We start from the raw sequence: 14929 nt of genomic DNA on the forward strand, positions 1-14929 counted from the left end.
CTTCTCTACATTTAATCTTCAAATCCAAGGACTGACTATGCTTACTTTGAAAAATAGATTCAGGCATAATCATGACATCTGCCCTCTACAGAGAGAGGCAGATGAAAATGATATTTCATTTTAAGTCCACATTTCAGTTCAACCTTCCTTCTCTCCTTGTACAAAAGCGTCTAGGGCACTCAAAAACTCTTACTTGCTCTTGTCTCTGTTACCATGGCAGCAAGAATCTACTCTGAATGGACAGAAGAGTAGGGAAACAAATATGTTTTGACCTACTTGAGACATACTTTCTCTTTGATAATAACAGGATGCCTCCAGTATTCCTGGCTCCTGGGTGTATTAAGTGGTTAATGAAAGTACTATCAGGAACCTGAATCTCCCCAAGAGCTAAACTGTGGGGCTAAGGGACAACACATACAATTCAGCTCTTCCACCTGATGATGGAAGCAGGAGAGGGTGCGCAGGAACCCCCTGTCAACTCTAGGCTACGTGAGATTAAGGTTCTGCACAAGGCAAAGACATAGGCATGACCTTCAAAGACGTGGCCCACGTCAAGGTTCAGAAAGGGTCAATAGAGACAAAGCCCATGGGGAAGCTTGAATCAGTCTGTTGCTGTAATAAAATACATTGCTATAATGAAATTCCTGAGGTTTGGCACTTTATAACAAAATGTATTTAATTCACAGTTTTGGAGGCTGAATATCCAAGACTAAGAAGCACTATCAGTTCTTCCTGTGTTAAGGGCCCTCATGTCTGTATTACAATATGGCAGACAAGCATGAAGGGAAACACTGTATACAAAAGAGAGATCAATTGTCCAAAGTGACCTTGCTTTATAAAATCACATTTTCAAGGGAACTAATCAGGTTCCTACTGCAACTACTTTGATCTCTTCCAAGAAGCATACCCTATCACCCAGTTACCTTGCATGGGTAATTACCTCACCTCCTAAAGGCTTTGCCCTCTCTTTACACTGTCACATTAGGGTGGGCTGGGAGGTAAAGCTTCCAGCATATGAAGCTTTAGGGAACAGACTAAAGCCATCTACAAACCACAGCAAACCTTTGGTAAAAACTGCACATCTAATTACTCAAAAGAAAAGCACAAACTCTTCTCCCAGCTACCCTCACAGCAACTGTATTTTTGCACCTGATGCCATTCTATACTTTTAAGCCCTGTTATATACTAGACCCTCTGTATAATTATCACAATGAAGAATTTCAACACCTTTTGAAGAAGGTTCCATTATCCCTTCTTTTCACTAGGAAATTGATAGTAGGAATTGAGAAGCTAAATGATGTGTCATTTTTCACACAGTCACTGTATAGAAAATCTATTCTTCCAATTCTCAAAAGGCAAAAAGAGAAGCCCATTGTTATGGCCCATAGCATTCTGGGAGGTGAAGAGAACCTGACCCACCCACTAATTGATTCACAACACATTGGTCATCAGTGGACTGACAGCTGGAACTCAGCTCTAGTGGTTGACATAACTGAAGCAGTGAAGACCATAAACAAGAAAAAAAAACATGCATGTAATAACAATCCATGGTAAATGTTGTTCAGGAAATGAAACCCTAAGAATATTCGCTTGTCTTTATTAAAGCTTTGGTCCTCTCAAATCCTCTCCTTTGCAAGACTAAGTCAGAGGCTTCATCTGCAAGCCTTAGAGAATACACCTGGGGGCAGCTATACACAGTGACTAAGAAAAGGAAGTTGCTCTCTATCCAGGATTGAAGATCTAGCTGTGATGCAACTTAATTGAATGAGCTGGGAGAAAGCGACTTATAACACAGTGGCCTGAAACAAAGAAATACATGCAAAGTGTTTAGTCAAACATGGCAGAAATATGGGTCTAGGTTATCATTGACATTATCTCCCTCCCACACCCAAAAGTCCTCCCTTGTCTATGGTGGCAATGAGAAATGGTGGCACTGAAGCCATGGAGAATCTGCTGATATGAATGAAAACATGGGTTTCCCTGATGCCTTGCCCTATACTCACTGTGAACCACTCCCCTGGCCTCCAGTCTCTCAGCCACTGGCTTGCTGGCTGCATCCCAGTGCACTTCCAATCCCAAGTGCAAGCACTTTTGTCTAGTTTTTGGTAGCATCCTCTCCAGCGTTCTAAACTCTCTTTGCTGCCTGAATGGGCTGTCACGAGTTTTAGCCCCTGTGGGGGTGGGGGCACCCCTTAACCCATGACTGACAAGTACAGAAAACCAAACTGTGACTTCTTGGCAACTTGATATAACAACCGCAGCTGCTCCCCGTAGCTGAGCTGGGCTTCACGCTGTACCCTTGCTTGGCTCTTCCTTTTCCAAGTCACACTTCCCAATACTCTCTGAGGGGACATGAGGAGAGGTTTCCCACAGATACATTGCTTTTCTGAGAATCCTATCCTTAGAATTTGCTTCTGAGAAATAGCCTTAGTGATATCTAGTCTGAGAACTTCCTTCCAAAGCATGCTTACAAAAGACTGCTTGGGTGACAAATGCTCCAGTCTTAGGAGGACTCAGCACACACACTTTTTGTATTCTCTAAGAATTTGGAAGAGTAGCTGTAGGCACTTTACCCTGTGTGTGAAAGATGGAGGACTGTCAGAGCTGAGAAGTGTAAACACAGTGATACATTTGAGGACAAGATGCACCTGTGGGCAGCAATCACTCCTGAATTAGCACCCTGACTTTCTAGTTACTTGTTCTCAGATGAAGCAAAATACAACTCAAAGCATGAGTGAAATGTCATTGGAATGTTTACTGAAATGCTACCTGAAAGTCTCTTTATCCTTAGAGCTGTGGTTGTAGATTTTATTTGTGCACATAATAATAGGTGTCCTCTCTTTCAAGGTGGATTTCTATTAGATTAAAATGTACTAACATTTCTATTTAAGAATAAAAAATTTTCATCAGAGATGAATTCAATACTAGCCTCCTCTTTCAAGACTTTGTCTATAGCTTTAGATATGAAATTTTAGACATTACGGTCATAGTGCATGCAGCTTAAAGATAATCTAGCCAAATATTTTTTATTCTAGGTTTCTACATTTCCAGTTTCTCTACAATGTGCATGTGGGTATCTGTAACATATATATTTACATATATTTATACATATGGAGATGCATATCCATACGTGATTCTTGTGTATATATAAATACATATGTGTGTGTATAAATACACAATGACAGATTGATTTTACAACTTACAATTTCTAAATTGGGCTGTGTTCAACTGCCTGAATACTTACCAAAATTTAAATCAGAAGAATTAAATGGTTTTGTTTCTATATTTTCTAAGTTTTATAAGTAAGTGATAATGTTTAGTGTTGGGGGTGAGAATAGAAACCAATACACTCCCTTAAAATCAATTGACCAAGTGCATTTAATAAAGTTTACCACTCAATCATGTTATATTTATAAAACTAAAATAACAATAGTTTTGTATACAAATATGAGCAGCTTGATAATATTTACTGTAGGTTTTCCACTTTTTGTTAAATATTGGATACTTATATGAAAGTGTATCTTGCGCTCGCTTCGGCAGCACATATACTAAAATTGGAACGATAGCGAAGATTAGCATGGCCCCTGCACAAGGATGAAAGTGTATCTTTCATCAGTATAAAATTCAAAAAAATTTCACAAACTAAACCTACCCATGGAACATCACCCAGTAAAAGCAAAATAGTACCAGAACTTCAGGATACAATAGCTTTTTGAAATGAAAACAAATTAATATCCAATAATAGAAAAAAACTTGAAATGAGACAAACAGTGAAATGCATGCTATTCAAACAAACCCAAAGGCAGCAAAGAAAAGCAAAAAACATGAAGATCCCTGAGGCTACTGTGGTGGTTTGAATGCGGATGGCCCCCATAGGCTCATATATTTGAATATTTGGTCCTCAGTTTGGTGGAACTGTTTGGGAAGGATTAGAGGCTGTGGACTTGTTAGAGAAGTGTGTCACTGGAGGTGGACTTTGAGGTTTCAAAATTTCATACCTTTCCCAGTTAGCTCTCTCTCTCTCTCTCTCTCTCTCTCTCTCTCTCTCTCTCTCTCTCTCTCTCTCTCTGCCTTGTGTTTGCAGATCGAATGTAAGCTCCAACACCATGCTTGTCTGTGTGCTGCCATGCTCCTGCCCACGATGGTCAGAAACTCTAGCCCTCTGGAAGTGTGAGATCCAGATTAAATACTTTCTTTTTTAAGTTGCTTTGGTCATGGCATTTCATCACAAAAACAGGAAAGTAACAAAGACAGCCAAAGTGACACACTTCCAAGAGAACACTCTTCTTGCCAATGGAAGAACCATTACAAGAGTTGTGGAATTTGTAGTAAGTAACCTGTATGAGAAATGCTTGGGAAAGTCAAAGCCAAGGCACTGAGCATAAAGGGGCTGAGGCATGCCATTCATCATGGCAAAGTGAATAAGGTCTAAATAGAGAGACTTCTTGAATTAAACACTGAAAAGAGAGTAAGTGATGACAGATGAGAGAAACAGACATGGGTAAATATCTGACTACAAATACAGGTGAGTTCTCCTTGCTGAGAAAAGACTGTGCATCACTGAGGTGGTTCAAATGAGAAATGTATCCCACAGGTTTATGTATTTGAATAGTTGGGCTTCTAATAGAATCAAAGACAAGTCAATGCCATTCTCCCCCCAAAAAAATACTCAGGATAGGATTTTTGAAGCTAGCATGGATGCAACTTTCTCACCCAATGATCCAGATCTTAGGAGTGAATGAGAGAACCACATGATACCAGTGTTACAGATACTTCAGGCTCAGGGCAATTACCTCACAAAAAAGAGTGGGCTATGAAGGAATCCTTCTAGACCTTACACAGGACCAATGTCAAACCAAAGTTAAAGTTAGGGGTACTTCAAGTTGAGCAAGGCCAATGCTGTTTGTGCCTCTTCTTCCTCAATAATAGTCTTTCTTCTTTCATCGAATTTATTAAATCACTCTAACTGCCAGCTACTGTGCTAAATGAAGAAAGAGTAATGAGAGAAATAAAAAGTAGGCTTAGCCCAGAACAGGACCCACCTAACATGGGCACCAGTAGGCTAATGGCTTCAGCTCAGGCTCCATTTCAAGGATTTCACTTTTAAAAACCTAAAAAAAAATAATAATTTTGTATTCTTGGGGCTAGAGAGATGGCCTATCAGTTAAGAGGGCACTTACTGCTCTCGCAAAAGGACTCAAGTTCAATTTCCAATACCTATGGCAGGTGATGCATGATTTATAATTCCAGCTCCAGGGGATCTGACACCCTCCCTGACCTCTGCAGGCATCTTCACAAGTATGGCATATATTCACACACACGTAAATGCACATTAAAAAAGATCTTTTTTAAAAATAATTTTGTATTCTTTTCTTTAAATGGGTCCCACAAAAAAATGTACAAGTTTTGGGTCCCCTGAAACCTGACCCACCCCTGTTCTTTGTAGAATAGATTTCTAATGTCTTCTCTCAGTGTGTTATTCTACACCTTTCTTTATATCTGTCTTGCCCTGAAACCCTGAGCCTCTTCACATTAGAGATGTTTCTAATTCACCTTTGTGTCTCTGGAGTGGAATGCACATTTATTTGTTAAATAAGTAATGGAAGGACTTCAGTTAACTTTTAGTTATCACTATTCTAAATAATTGGCTGTTTTGTGCTTTTGAATAAAACTGTATCCATATCACTTCTCCTCAGTAAAGGTCTTTTTGAAAACTGCAATTGGACCAGGCAGAAAAAAGGAGCACTATTGACTCTTACCTAGAAAGTCATGAAGAAAATAGCATTTTTATGATGTGGTGGTTTGAAAGAAATTGCCCCCAAAGGAAGTGGCACTAATGGGAGGTATGGTCTTGTTGAAAGAAGTGTGTCTCTGGGGAGATGAGTTTTGAGGTGTCCTATGTTCAAGCTACACCCAGTGAGACAGACCACTTCCTGTTGTCTGCAAGATACAGGACTCTCACCTACTTCTCCAGCACCATGTCTGCCTGCATATGATAATGGACTGAGTCTCTGAACTATAAGCAAACCATCCCAAATAAATGTTTTCCTTTATAAGAACTGCTATGGTCATGGTGTTTCTTCACAGCAATAGAAACCCTAACAGACAAGGCCAAGCGAGTTCATACTGTAACCAGAATACAACAGTCTATGCTGTTTGCCTCTCTGGTTAAGTAGTCTTTTTTTTTTTTCTGAAATCTCTAGGGTCCCTGCTTGCTTCTCTCCTTATCTCCTCCTATGTATTTTCCTCATTGTAATCTATGTTATAGCAGGGGTTTTCACATAAAAAGCCACTGAGTCTTGCATTCCTCCTGAGTTACCTTTTGGATGACACCTAGGTTAGGCTACTTAAAATGCATCTATGCAGATTTCTTTCTATATGAAGTACAAATGTGTCTTTATAGGTGTCCCTGTCTGTCCCCCCTGTCCCCTATTATGAGAAACAGTAGTCATAGGTAGAAAATCAGTAAAATTCAGGGTTGCTGAGTCATTAGGAAGGTGAAGTTTCTGAAGTAAATGGTACCCTCAATCTAACAGTATCGTCACCTAGAAAACTTGTTAAAATTCAATTGGTTTAGCCTGTCCTTATCAGAATTTCTGATAAATAGATATCAGATTGAATCCAGGCATGTGTTTCAGGTTCTTGGGGAAATCTGATGCTTGTCCATAGACTACATTTTGCCCCACACTGTTGATGCTCAGTCTTATCTATATACAGGTATCACCTGGAGCGCTTTAATGTGCTGCTTCCTGAAACCTCCCCAGTGTTCACAATCTGATATCTTGTCTGAAGTGAACTCTGTCCATTAAGATTTTTTTCAGTTTCCTTCATGTAATTCCATAATTAACTTTAAAAATATTTCCCTGAATTGCAGTACATCAGATGTGAAAAGAAGTGCTTGCCCTAAGTCTTAATATCTCTCACCTGATAAGTTAGCAAGAGTGTATCGATCCTCATCTGTGGAAAAATCTTGAGAGTCAGTTGAAAGAAATTTAAAGAATCATGAACTTTAAACTTCCTCCTATAATTCCCACCAAGATTCCCTTTAAGCAATCCAGTTGAAGGCAGCATTTGTGTATTGGGATTCAGTCGTGGCTGCTCCTCATGCAGCTTGTTTCCAAGTGCTGGCACATATTAGTGACTACCTAAAACAGCCACTGTTGTTGGTTGTTTTCACTCTTTTACTCTTTTGGTCTTTTGGGGGGACTGCCACTCAGCACCCAAATAGATCACACATGGAGGCTTATTCTTTTTTTTTTTTTTTTTTTTTTGGTTTTTCAAGACAAGGTTTCTCTGTGTTGCTTTGCACCTTTCCTGGAACTTGCTTTGGAGACCAGGCTGGCCTCGAACTCACAGAGATCCACCTGCCTCTGCCTCCCGAGTGCTGGGATTAAAGGCGTGTGCCACCAACGCCCAGCAAGGAGGCTTATTCTTAATTATCAATGCCCAGCTTTAGCTTGGCTTGTTTCTTGGAGGCTTTTCTTAAATTATTCCATCTACCCTTTGCATCTGGGCTTTTTCCTTTTCTTACTTCTATATATCTTACTTTCACTCTTATTCCATGGCTGGCCCCTAGCATCCTCCTCTCCTCGTTCTCCTAAATATAACATATTCAGTCTGTATAATGTTACTTGTATATATATTTTCAGGGCTGACCATTTGGCACCAAACAACAAATTGCTGTGCTCTTCCCTGGGGAAGAGTACATCTTCCACTCTGAGCTTTCCTCAGTTGCCCCCTAGTTCTTTGTGTAGAGTTGAGGCCTCATGAGCTTTTTCCCATCGACTTTGGCATGACCATTAGTGTGGTCCATATTCAGCTCACATCTGGGCAGTCATGTCGGTAAAACTTTATGGGTGTAGCTAGAAGACACAATCTCAACAGCAAACTCTCTGATCTCCTGGCTCTTACAAACTTTCTGCCCCCTCTTCTGAAATGTTCGCTGAGCCCCAGGAGTGGGACTGTCTTGTAGACTTATCCATGGGAATTGGACTCCAGCTCTGCATTTTAATTGATTGCGTTTTCTATAGTCAGCCCCATCTGTTGCAAAGAGAACTTTCTTTGATGAAGGGTGAAGATTACACTTATCTGTGGATATGAGAACAATTGTTTATAGATTGTTGTTAGGGGTTATGCTGGTTTAGTAAATTAATGGTCGTAGGTTCTCCTCCAATAAGCATGACTTCACTAGCCGAATAGTTAGCTTGTTTTCCTGTATGTAATTCATCAATACCTCTTCCCATTTCCCATGGTCATTTTTATAACCTTATCTTTCCTGTTAAATTTTTCTTCCTGCCTCATAATCATCTATTTGCATTCCCATATTCCTCCAAGAAATATATGAACTCCTGGAAGGTAATCTTCCTCTTCCTGGTAGCCCTAGTACCTACCTAGCTCAGGTATTAATGTTTTTGGAATGAATGTTGAACAATAAGCTATTATTCATCTTATTAGTCCATCCTCATAGGCAAAGGAATTTCTTACTCTTTAAATTTGTCTCTGCATTCCTATATATAATTGCTAATGGTCTTTACCTTAATTATAACTCAAAGGCAAAACTGAACTTGATAAAATCTCAAGCTACGAACTGTGTAACAACCAAAATAAACCCCAACTGAATGGAACCCAAAAATAGAAACTAAAATAGATAGCTATTTAAAATTAACTAATTAAATAAGGAAAATGAGAGTTTTACGATTGCATTACAAGTTTCTGGTTTTATCTAAGTGAATGATTACCAAAAAAATCAAAAAAACAAAAACAGCGTGGAAGAGCAAAATGACTTAACAGTAAAAACCTGAGCCCCAGAAGGCACTAGCATCCCTTGTTTCTAAACTTAGCTCAGCCACTGGGCACCATGTGAATGAGTCACTGCTGCTCCTTGACTTAAATCATTCCTCTTATAAAACTTGTTAAAGAAAGACGTCACTGCAAATTAGATGTTGCAGCTAAGTTTAGCCACCCTTGAGACATAAATATTATAACTTATGTGACTTCCGCCATTTTGTTTCATGACTTATATTCAGGCATGTGACAGAGTATTTGTTTATGTCTATACTGAAGCTAAAGATATACTTTCTACATAAAGATAGACTTCAGATATATAAATATATAGAAGCAAATGTCCATAGAGAGTTACTTGCACAGAAAAATCTTTGAGTTATTTTAAGAAGCAACACTATTTTACTGACAAATGATCAGATTCTGATTTGCCCCCAGCCTAACTTTTATGAATTGACTATCCTTGGAGAGGGTGTGTGTGAGTGTGTTGTGTGTGTGTCTATCTGTCTGTCTGCCTATGTCTCTGTCAGAAGACAGGAAGACCTGCTTATCTTCTGTCCCTGGCTTCTCCCTAGACATTGCCATTCACAGTCAGACATGCATTCAGACACTGCCCAATGGAACCTGGGAAGTAATAGGGTCTATCCACCAGAAATACTCCATGGCTTCCATTGAAACCTTAGGCTACAGTCCTTGCCAACATTACCTTGTCTTTCAGAGTCTTCTTAATGAGCTCATGTGTTTTAGCATCAGGCCACCTACCCAACCAAGGATATCCATTTAAAATCTCAGTGACTGGGAAGGTTAGTTTATCTGATCAGCCCACCCTGCCTACTTCACTTCTTTTATGATTAGGACCCTGAAGGAATGAGACAAGGTAGTATTACCTACAGAGAGACTTTTAAAACAAACTGAATCAGACGTGGAAGGAGAGAGTTGGAAATCCGCACAACTCAGCAGCCTGCCCTCAATGCCAGGAAACAAGTGACAGGTAAGACTCAGCAACTGTGAGCATGAAGCTAACTGGTCAGTGACCAAAACTGATCATTTACCACATAGGAATTTACAGTTTTCAGAGAATATTATAATCCTATTAGAACTGCAGAGAATCCCAGTGAGTTAAGTATGGTAATTTAAGTTTTCAGTTTATAGAGGAAGAATGTGTTGTTTTGCAAAATTGAGTGACCCAGGGTCACTTAGCTGGTAAAAGGCACAACCAGACTGCAAACCAAAGACTTCAAAATCCATTTTTCAAGCCAAGAAGTGATCATACCAAATGACTCCAGACTCCCCTATATAAACAAGCCATAGTTATTCTTTACCTCTGAGTTTCCACTAACTGCCCCAGAGCTGACCAAAGAGAGATGACCAGCCAGTTTGTATGTATCAGAGGAGCTAGTATATCCTAAACCATGTAGAAAATAAGGAGAAACTTAAGAGAGACAAATATTAACACAGGTAGGGAAGATATCTGTCCTGCTCAGGTTTCTAATCCTGTGGCAAACATCATGACCAAAAGCAACTTGTAGAGGAAAGGGTTTATTTCAGCTTAGAGTTGTAGTCATCATGAAAGGAAACATTGTGGAATATTTGTACACTGTGTGAAGACATATTGCTGTGATTGGTTCAATAAAGAGATGAAGGCAAATAGCTAGACAGGAGGTTCAGGTGGGACTTCTGGGCAGAGAGAGGAAATAATCAAGGGACAGAGATGCCAGGAGACATGGAAAGGAAACAGGAGAAGCAAGATGAAAAAAAGGTAAAAAGCCACATGATAAAACATAGATTAATAAAAGCAGGTTAATTTAAGTTATAAGAGTTAGTGAGACAAGCCTAAGATAAGGCCAAGATGTCATAATTAGTAAGAAGTCTGCATGTCATTATTTGGGAGCTGGCTGGTGGGACAGAAAAAGACTCGTTACAGGGAAGTCAGAGCAAGAATTCACAGCAGGCTCACCCACTTTCTTACAGAATCCAGGACTACCTACCCAGGAATGGCACAGCCCATAGTGAGCTGTGCCCTCCTCTATCAGTTAGCAATCAAGAAAATACCCCCGCAGACTTTCCTACAGACAATCTGATGAAGGCATTTTCTCAGTTGAGGCTCCCCTTCCCTTTTTATTCTATCTTGTGTCAAGTTGACATAAAACTCACAAGGACAATATCCTAGGCCCAGCCCCAACACCCACTGTGAGGAGAATCTGTGGCTTACATCCGTCTATGAATAGAAGAAAATCTAGATTACATAACACAGTACTGGAAGAGGCATTGAGGTTGTGCCTAGCCTCTGAACAAGCCCATACCTCAACTATCTACCCCATGTGTCATGTAATTTGTCCACACATAGAAAAAAGGAGACTCTTTTTTCCTAAAGATGCTCATTCTTATTTCCAATAAAGTGTTTCTTTTTTTTTTTAAGTGTTCTTTTGTGCCTAGTTTAAATGTTTTTCCATCATCTTTCACAGGGATGCTCAAAAAGGGATCATCTGCACCACTTAAATAATTATTTAGTATTTTTAAGTCCAGTAAAAAAACCCTTCAAGTTCCCCCACTAAAGCAGCCCCAGCTCTTCTGACAAAGCCAAAACTGAGAATCTTTTGTTTCTGTGCCTTTCATCAATTCCATTGCTCATCTGTGGTCCCTTTCCAATTTTACCCAGTGAGTTAAGTATGGTAATACTTGAAGATGTCAAGACCAACACCATAACCTGGGTGCAATACTCTGAGAAACAGAAACATAAAACACTGGCTTCCTAGCTCCTGGAAGAAGACCACACCACGTGATCACCAATTATCACTAATACTTGATAATGTCAAGACCAACACCATAACCTGGGTGCAATACTCTGAGAAACAGAAACATAAAACACTGGCTTCCTAGCTCCTGGAAGAAGACCACACCACGTGATCACCAATTATCACTAATACTTAACAATCCCACCTAACTGACACTCAACATATCTTCCACATGCCTCCCCAACATGTCTCTGGTGGTTTATGTTGTGTATTCCCATACAGAACCCTGTCCTGACCCTCTCTAAACAGTACCATCGGAGAAGAAAGATCCATGGAAGTCCACAAGCTTAAAATAAGGTGAGAGCAGTCGCTTCTCATTACGACAGATGATTGGGAGAGTCACGGAAGCTTAAAACAAAAAAGACATTCACCTCACACACAAGAAGCAAGGCATTCACAATATATTTACATATTGGTGAGGCAGCTATGGACACAAAAGCCTAAGGACATTTGCTGATGCTGTATACATTGGGTCTGTTCTTCTAAAGGTAAGTATTATCCTCATTCATCAGCTCCTAAATTGGATAAGCAAAAACACCCAAACTATGAAAGCCGAAAATACTTGAACCTTGGTGGAAAACTTGACCATGGAAGCAAAGACAGGATTTGACGCGAGCAGCTCCTCCCAGCTTCTTGTGGCTTTTTTTTTGTTTGTTTGTTTGTTTGTTTTTCGAGACAGGGTTTCTCTGTGTAGCTTTGCGCCTCTCCTGGAACTCACTTGGTAGCCCAGGCTGGCCTCGAACTCACAGAGATATGCCTGGCTCTGCCTCCCGAGTGCTGGGATTAAAGGCGTGTGCCACCACCGCCCGGCTTCTTGTGGCTTTTTTGTTTTGTTTTGTTTTGTTTTTTTCGAGACAGAGTTTCTCTGTGTAGCTTTAGAGCCTGTCCTGGATCTCACTCTATAGACCAGGCTGGACTCGAACTCATAGAGATTCGCCTGGCTCTGCCTCCTCCCAGCTTCTTGTGGTTGAGAATGCCGATGGACAAAAAGCAGCTACTTGTGGACAAGCAATGAAAGAACATACTACAGTGTAATGTTGGACACATACAGACTTGGGAAGAATCAGAGACTCCAGGTATTGGAACAGAGGGAGAGAAGGAACTGCCTATGAGAAGGAACTGCCAATGAGACCCAAGGCTGTGGCCAGGGGTGGGGTGGGGGTAGGGTGGGGGTGGGGTAGGGGCGGGGAGAAGAAACAGAAAGAGAAAGTGGGAGAGAGACACCAGGGGGAAATTGGCACAAGAACAGATGCAGAGCCGAGAAACAAACTTAAGTTAGCTGATCAGGGAGCTGCAGAGCGTGTGGCACTGAGAAAGTACTCAGTGTTCTTCAGCAGGAAAGCCTGGTACTATAATGAGAGGAACCATCTTAGGAAAGCTGAGCCCAAGCTGGCTCTTTTCTTTTCTTTTCTTTTCTTTTGAAACTCATAGAAAATAGTGTCATGCTCTCTCTGGTCCAGCATCTACTTTGTTACTCAGTGTGACCTAGAAGGAAGACCCCAGAAGCAAGCTCATAGAAAAATATATGTGGTGGGATAGGATGTGATTTAAAACAGGGCAGAAGTTGCTTTCCTTTAAGAATCATGAGCCAGGCAGGTAGTTAAAGAGGGTCTGGAGACTGAAAAGGTACATGGGATTGCATGTAGGACTAAACCTCAGAAAATTTTAAATAGTTAAAAAAAAATGGGAAACTTTTGCATCCCCTCTACCTACTACAGCTTATTGCCCTCCCCTCCATGTGGGCTTCAAAGGGGAACCTGAGATGCAAACACATAGTAGAATTCAGTCTTAGAGTACCACAAGCAAATCCGTCCAGGGTAAACTCTAGTCAACGGAAGACTTTGGCTCCATGCTGCCTTGGGTTAGTGAGCAGAGAAACTGAACACCATTCCAAACAGTCTGGAATCAAATCGCTCCCACTAATGACTAGACAAAAGAAGAAAGAAGAGCCAGATAGATGGTCAGCAGGTATAGGTGCTTACCATAAAGTCTGATACCCTGAGGTCAATCCCTGGGACCCACATGGTGGAAGGAGAGAACTGATTCTGGCCACTTGTTCTTGGACCTACACACACACACACACACACACACACACACACACACACACACACACACACCAGGAAAGGTCAATTTATAATATTTTAGAGCCTTTGCACTAAGAAGTACACATTTTTCCTATTTTATTTCTTTTCACCTTCTCCCCCTTTTTTAAATGCAAGCTTTACTTTACTTTTAATTAAGTGTATCAGTGTCCCATGACGGGGGTATGGGAAGGCAGTATGTGCACCCATGAATACAGGTGCCTAGAGAATCAGAAGAGGGAGTTGGATGCCCTGGAACTGGCAGTTTTGAACATCCCAATACAGACACAGAGAATGGAACTCAAGCTCTTTGTAAGAACAATGCGTACTCTTGAGAGCTGAACCGCCTCTCTCGCCTCCTTTTTACTTTTTGAATACTCCTTCCTCTTGTTATTTTCTCAGTTATTCTCTGAATTTGTTTTTTTCCCTGTTTCTTTGACATCTTCTAAAGCATTTTGGTTTATATCATTTCTGCCCCCATCATTCCTACTGTTAGAAATGTGGAGGGCATAGCTGACACCTGTTTTTCACTTCATTTCTGTTTCTGGTCCGATGCTATCTGCTGCTCTTCCTGGTATCTGTTTCCACGTTCTACACGGTTCTGCGGACAGAGCAGGACACTTTGACTGCATTGTATGCGTGCTTTGCCAATGAGCTACTCTTCCAGCCTAGCTAAGAGTTAGCACAAATTGCTCTGTGTACATCATACCCTCCACTCAAGCTTCCGTGAATATTTTAGTTCAAAGAGTAGGAGATATTTAAAATATGATAATAATAACAATAAATAAAATAGCCAATCACCAGGCTCCAAATATGAGGCATGGTTTGGGGGTGGGTGGAAGTTGAAAACCTGCTCTTAGTCATCTACCCCCACAACAAAACAGAGAACACAAGCTGTGAGGAATAAAAGGAAAGTCATTCCCAGATCCTGTCAGGCTCTCAAATAATTTTACAATGCATCCCGTTGTCTTGGAAAAATAGGGACTATCCAAACTCACAAAGGAACATACATGCCTGTATGTACAAAAAAAAGTTAGAAAAGAAGACAAATGGCAAATGCTGGCAAAGATGTGGGGAAAGGAAATCTCTGTACGCTGCTGGTGGGAAAACAAATTACTGCTGCTAATAGAGACATCAGACTGGAGGTCCCTCAAACCCTAAACTCAGAGCTGCTGCATTATCCAGTTGTAGTACTCCTGGATGCAAGCCTGAAAGAATCGAAGTTAACACCACACAGCTTCCTACATACCTGTGCTTATTACAAAACTATTC

General features: G+C 40.6%; 1 non-coding gene across 1 annotated transcript; it reads left to right on the plus strand.

Moving 5' to 3' along the window:
• The first annotated feature begins 3524 nt into the window (after positions 1–3524).
• On the plus strand, positions 3525–3628 carry LOC131923752 (U6 spliceosomal RNA). The gene has a single exon (XR_009382686.1). It is a non-coding gene; the product is annotated as a U6 spliceosomal RNA (small nuclear RNA).
• The last annotated feature ends 11301 nt before the right edge of the window (positions 3629–14929 follow it).

The sequence above is a fragment of the Peromyscus eremicus genome, chromosome 13 (genome assembly GCF_949786415.1).
Source record: "Peromyscus eremicus chromosome 13, PerEre_H2_v1, whole genome shotgun sequence".
Taxonomy (NCBI): domain Eukaryota; kingdom Metazoa; phylum Chordata; class Mammalia; order Rodentia; family Cricetidae; genus Peromyscus; species Peromyscus eremicus.